Consider the following 6,421-nt stretch of genomic DNA (forward strand, 5'->3'; position numbering starts at 1 on the left):
TACTCCCTAGAGGCCAAGGAAAAATATCTGCCCTGCATTTTTCACATTAGCCTTTTATAGCGCCACCAGGAGGCCGACTTATGTAAAACTTTTTTTTTTTTAGATTAAGCCTTCACATTTTTTCCAAATTTCACGCAAATCGGTACACATGATCTCTATAGTCATGTGATCAAGATGCATCTGTTTGATATTTCATATTCCATCGTGATTGGCTAACATTGACATCTAAAGTTTGCAGGAGTGGCCCGCTTTGAACAAAATGCCGCAAATCATGAACACAGCGTCCAATTGTGGTGGAACTTTGCACGCACATTTGCACTACGTTGAAGAACAAACGCCACCCTTTTAACATTGCCCTATTATAGCGCCACCAGGAGGCAGATGTTTCTTTTTTATATTACTTTTAATTTTGTCCAAACATGCAAATCAGTACACATGATCTCTATAGTCAAGTGATCAAGATGGATCTGTCAAATTTTTTATATTCCATCCTGATTGGCGAATTCCGAAAATTGCTGGCCCACAATAACCTACCTGACCTGGCGGAGACCTGTGCTCCGAGGAGCACTTTTTCTGGTTTTTATATTTTTCTCTGTTGTTGGTGACAACTCTAGTACGACGCCACGACGGCACGACGGTGTCATGAATGCGTCCTTTCACAATATTGTGCGTCAGCGACGCAGGACGCAGGCCTATGAGCATCTCTGCTCAGTGCGGCTGCAGAGTTCATGTGCAACATCGCATGGCTGTGGCTTTACAGTTTTCCTTCGCCGTGTCTGTAGGTCACCCCCAGGGACCCCCAAGGGTCTCCAGGGACCCCTAAGGGGGGGGGACGACCGCGGACCTCCTTTTTTTTTTTTTTTTTTTTTTTTCATCCCATGCTTTTGTACCCCCAAAACTATTTTCTTTTTTTTGGGGGGGGGGGGGGGGGTCCTGCGCTGTCCATCATGACATCTATGTCATTCTTTCTTGTTTTTTAACAATAACTGTTGTGATCCTCCAGAGCTCGATGAATGTTAGGGACCAAAAAAAAAGTCACTACCAATCAACTTTAAATTGCCTGAAACGTACTCCTAACAGGTTTTTGGGGGAACATTTTTTTTTTTTCGTTTCGGTAGTGTTGTAGCAACTCATAATGTAATAACGGCTCATAATGTAATAATGGTTCATAATGTAATAATTTAAATGTAATAAAAACTCATAATGTAATAATCAGCTCATAATGTAATAAAAGAATTAGCGCATAACGTAATAACAGATTTTTCTATAATGTAATGTGGGAATCTAGGTGACTGGTGCACCCACTGCACCTGACCACCATGACCAGGAAGTATAAAAGCCAGCTCCTCCCAGTAGAGAGCCATTTGTCTCTGCTGTAGGCAGCATGGTTCATGCAGGGAGAAGGAGAACACATGGTAGGCCAAAAACTGAACCTTGTAGATCTGCTACTTTGTGCGACCCTTTTGTTTGTTGTAGCTCATGCTAATGTTTAGCTTATTGTTTGAGCACATGTTACTACTGGCTTTTGTTTGTTTGGTTGCCTATTTTCTGTTGAGCACATGGAGGCTTCCCATGCTCTTTAGCACTTTAATTTAGCCAACAGCATTGTGTTTTATTATCTTTTAATGCATTTATTTATTATTTCAGTTTTACAAATGAAGTGACCTCCTGGTGGTGTCTGTTCTATCTGCCCTACCTGGAGACACGGGTAAAGCAGTATACATTTTATGCATTGCCTCTTTGTGGATTTTAGTGTATTTTAGTTTGTAACATCACTGTCTTTTATACAGCAGCTCTGGTGTTGAGGTTGCCCCCTCGCCTTGGCCTTATATTGTGTGCACCGTTACTGCAACACAAAGTAGGTTTTAAGCTGTTTTGTTCTTTTAATGATTTGAATATAATGTTTTATAGTGTGATACTAGGGCTGGCAACTAATGCGTTTTGTTTGTCTCCTTAAAGGGACCACACCGGCCACTGTTTTCCACTGTTAATTTACTCTTTTTGTTTTGTTTGTTTGAGCCATCTAACCAAGGTACACTGTAGGCATAGGTTTTAACATTTATCCATATTGGCATATTTTAACTGTTTCTCTCCTCTGTTCTGTTACAGTTTAATTCATGTAACCCTGTTCAAGGCCGGGTCCGCCCTGCTGCACACGGCTCTCCTCTCAGCTTGGGACTGCACTGGGGACCCCTTTGGTTTTATTGGTGTGTATTCATATAACCTGGCACTGCATGTTTTGTATTTGAGTTTTGTATTTATATTGCATGATTTCTTTGAGGCCTGTCCCCTTTTCTTTTCCCCTAGTTATTTTGGTATTCACTGTGTGCACCCGCCCTTCCTTATAATGTGAGAGGTAACTGTTAGATTGCCATTTTAATACTAAATACCTTGCCTTAAATACCTTAATTGTCGTGCTAGTTTGTAATAGACAGTGATGTGTTTTGTAATTTTATGGTAATAAAGTTGTTATATTTTTCCACAAACTGCCTCTAGTAAAATAATTGTTCCTGTTTAAGGGAAGTTGAACAGAATAAGGTTTAAGGGTTCCTCCTGCCCCCTCCACAAGCGGGAGGTGGCGTAGTCAGGCATATTACAGTGGTACTACTCAGTTACTACAGTAATAATGTGTTACATTATAAATCTCACGTGGCCGCTTATAATGTAATAAAAGTTCATAATGTAATAATGTCTCATATTGTTGAGAAAAGTAAAGTGTTACATCATAATAATCATTATCAGTATCATGGTCAGTATCATGGTCAGTATCATGGTCAGTATCATGGTGAGTATCATGGTCAGTACCATGGTCAGTACCATGGTCAGTACCATGGTCAGTATCAGTATCATGGTCGGTACCATGGTCGGTATCATGGTCAGTATCATGATCAGTATCATGGTCTGTATCATGGTCAGTTTCATGGTCACAATGATACTGGCCATGATGCCGACCATAATTAACCATGATACTGGCCATGATACTGGCCATGATACCGACCATGATACTGGCCTTGATACTGACATTAAACTGACCATGATACTGACACGATACTAACCATGATACGTATATGATACTGACATTATATTGACATGATACTGACCATGATACTGACCATGATACTGACCATGATACTGACATTAAACTGGCCATGATACTAACCATGATACTGACCATGATACTGACATTAAACTGACCATAATACTGTCATGATACTGACCATGATACTGACCATGATGCTGACATTCTACAGACCATGATACTGACCATGATACGTACATAATACTGACATTATACCGACCATGATACTGACCATCATACTTGCCAGGAAACAACAATTTGAACCGTTATTGTCTCCGCCAGGCCGAAAGGCATGGCTAGAGAGTATGTTTTACCCCTGTCTGTCCGTCCGTCCGTCCGTGTGTCTGTTAGCCCGGCCGCTGCGAAACTGTGCACACACACTCCCTGGATGCCAAAGCCGAACATCTGCCCCAAAATTTTCAGATTGTCCTGTTATAGCGCCACCAGGAGGCCGATTTGTGCAAAACACATTTTTGGATATCACTCCTACAGATTTTGTCCAAACCTCACGCAAATCGGTACACGGTATCTATATAGTCATGTGATCAACACGGGTCTCTCCGATTTTTATATTCTATCCTGATTGGCTAAGATTGGCTTCCAAAGTTTGCAGGATTGGTTCGTTTTGAACAAAATGCCTCAAATCATCAACGCAGTGTGCGATTGCCGTGAGATTTTGCGCACACCTTCCCACTAGGCCGAGGAAGAAATGGCACCCTTTTCACATTGGCCTGTTATAGCGCCACCAGCAGGTCTAATTTAGCAAAACACATTTTTGGAACAAAATGCCTCAAATCATGAATGCAGTGTCCGATTGAAAGGCCTAAGAAGAAATAGCACCCTTTTCACATTGGCCTATTATAGCGCCACCAGGAGGCCACAATAACCTCCCTGACCTGGCGGAGACCTGTGCTCCGGGGAGCACTTTTTCTGGTTACATTATGCAGTGTTATTACATTATGAGTGGCTACGCAAGATTCTTAATGTAACACATTATTACATTATGGGCTCATGATTTTATTACATTATGAGCTGATTATTACATTATGAGCTTTTATTACATTTAGTTTATTACATTATGAGCTTTTATTACATTTAGTTTATTACATTATGAGCTTTTATTACATTTCGTTTATTACATTATGAGCCGTTATTACATTATGAGTTGCTGTAGCAACTCATAATGTAATAACTGCTCATAATGTAATACATTTACAGTAATAAACCGGGCTAACGGTGCCAGAGATTAGCTGTTCACAGACGGACGGACGGACGGACGGACAGGGGTAAAACATACTCTCTCGCCATGCCTTTCGGCCTGGTGGAGACAATAACGGCTCAAATTGTTGTTTCCTGGCAAGTATGATGGTTAGTATCATGGTCGGTATAATGTCAATATCATGTACGTATCATGGTCTGTAGAATGTCAGTTTCATGGTCAGTATCATGGTCAGTTTAATGTCAGAATTATGGTCAGTATCATGGTCGGTATCATGGCCAGTATCATGGTTAATTATGGTCAGTATCATGGTCAGTATCATGGTGACCATGAAACTGACCATGGTACTGACCATGATACTGATACTGACCATGGTACTGACCATGGTACTGATACTGACCATGATACTGACCATGGTATGGACCATGATACTGATACTGACCATGGTACTGACCATGGTACTGATACTGACCATGATACTGACCATGGTACTGACCATAATTAACCATGATACTGGTCATGATACCGGTCATGATACTGACCATGGTACTGATACTGACCATGGTACTGGTACTGACCATGGTACTGACCTTGGTACTGACCATGATACTGACCATGATAATGATACTGACCATTTGTGTTATTGCTCTATGACCATACTAGCGGCCAGGCATCAGTGAATCAGGCACGGAAGCAGCTATTCACCTAGAAGGGCAGAACAATTGATGGACTCCCCCCAACACGAGCTGCACTGATTCAACATACAAAGAGGGCAGCCTACCAAGCTGGCCACTGCTGGGGACAGGCGATGGTTGCAGCCCCTGAACTCCCATCCCCAGGTGAATGGGGGTGGAAGAGGAAGGAGACAGGTGAATGCAAATAATTTAATCCGCTTCTTTACACTTGTAAACCTGTGATCTGACAATAAAGCTGATTCTAATTTTGACAGGAGGATGGGAAGTGCACTGGACCACACAGAAGCGAGCCTGGCCTGTCGGGAACTCTTCCGCTGTGGTTGCAAAAAGGGATGCAGTGGACAATGCAGATGTGTTAAGACAGCACTTCAGTGTACTGCCCTTTGCTACTGTGGTGGACTGTGCAACTAACATTGTGTAGATTATCTGGCTTTATTGAATAGACCCCTTAACAGACGACGTCACACTGCTAAGAACCAATATGTGCGGAACCAGTATGTGCGCAATGAAACCCATTCTATCAGGTCTCGCTAGGACGCACCTCACTAGCCAACACACAAGAGGGGGTTGGGGTGTATTTGCGCTGGGTGAAACCAGCGCAAATAATTGGTCTATATGCCATTATGCTATGACTCATGAGTACTCTGTCTTTGTTGTGTCTTATAGTCCATTTAAAATAATTATGCAATGCGACTACTAATAAAAGAGTGAAAACAGTGAAGTACTGCATTCTTGACTCTCACGTGTCAGTTTGAAAACATGTAGGCTACTGTACTACATCATTACATATTTTGATGGGTTTACAATTATTGAATTAACTGAATGCCAGATATATGTAGTTAGGTAGTAGCATGTTGTAAATAGTACCACTGTATTCCTCATCCTTGAAAATGTAGGATTAGTCACCAGAATCAAGATCCTAGGTGGTCTAGCACCTGAGTTATTGGTAAAATGACAGCAGGTGGTGGCCATTTTGGAAAATGGCTGCCATAGTTACCACAGGACAAAACTGCGATGGCCCTATAGCCAAAAATGTTCCTTATGGCATGCCCTAACGGTGTGCCAAATGTCATGCTTTTATCGTAAAGTGTACGATTTTTGCTCGAAACGGCCGGACTAATATTGTGTTGAGTTTATGGACGGTTAGCTTGGTTTGTTATCAGTTCATGAAATACAGATTGAAAAGTATTATAAAAAAATGACAAACATCACTGAGTGTTAATTAGGTGTGTAAGCCTATTAGTGATCTGTTTAATGTTTTGTTTCAAATACACTTTCTTTTCTCTTTTTATCCCACGATTTTTGTAACCCATTTTTTTTCACCCAGTGCCAATTGACTAAGCTGTAATCCTGGGCACTACTCTCCCTCTGCCAGCCTGGGGGAGAGCCCCGAACTGAGCTCAATGAGCTTGTAGAACTGCTATTAAA

General features: G+C 41.6%; 1 long non-coding RNA gene across 1 annotated transcript; it reads left to right on the forward strand.

The window, feature by feature from the left end:
• Positions 1–1,377: 1,377 nt before the first annotated feature.
• Positions 1,378–5,630, forward strand: LOC311063363. The gene is made up of 5 exons (XR_014602582.1): positions 1,378–1,415; positions 1,791–1,858; positions 2,110–2,207; positions 4,962–5,167; positions 5,248–5,630. It is a non-coding gene; the product is annotated as an uncharacterized lncRNA (long non-coding RNA).
• Positions 5,631–6,421: the final 791 nt, after the last annotated feature.

The sequence above is a fragment of the Gymnoscopelus microlampas genome (assembly GCF_963454915.1).
Source record: "Gymnoscopelus microlampas genome assembly, chromosome: 16".
NCBI classification, from domain to species: Eukaryota; Metazoa; Chordata; class Actinopteri; order Myctophiformes; family Myctophidae; genus Gymnoscopelus; species Gymnoscopelus microlampas.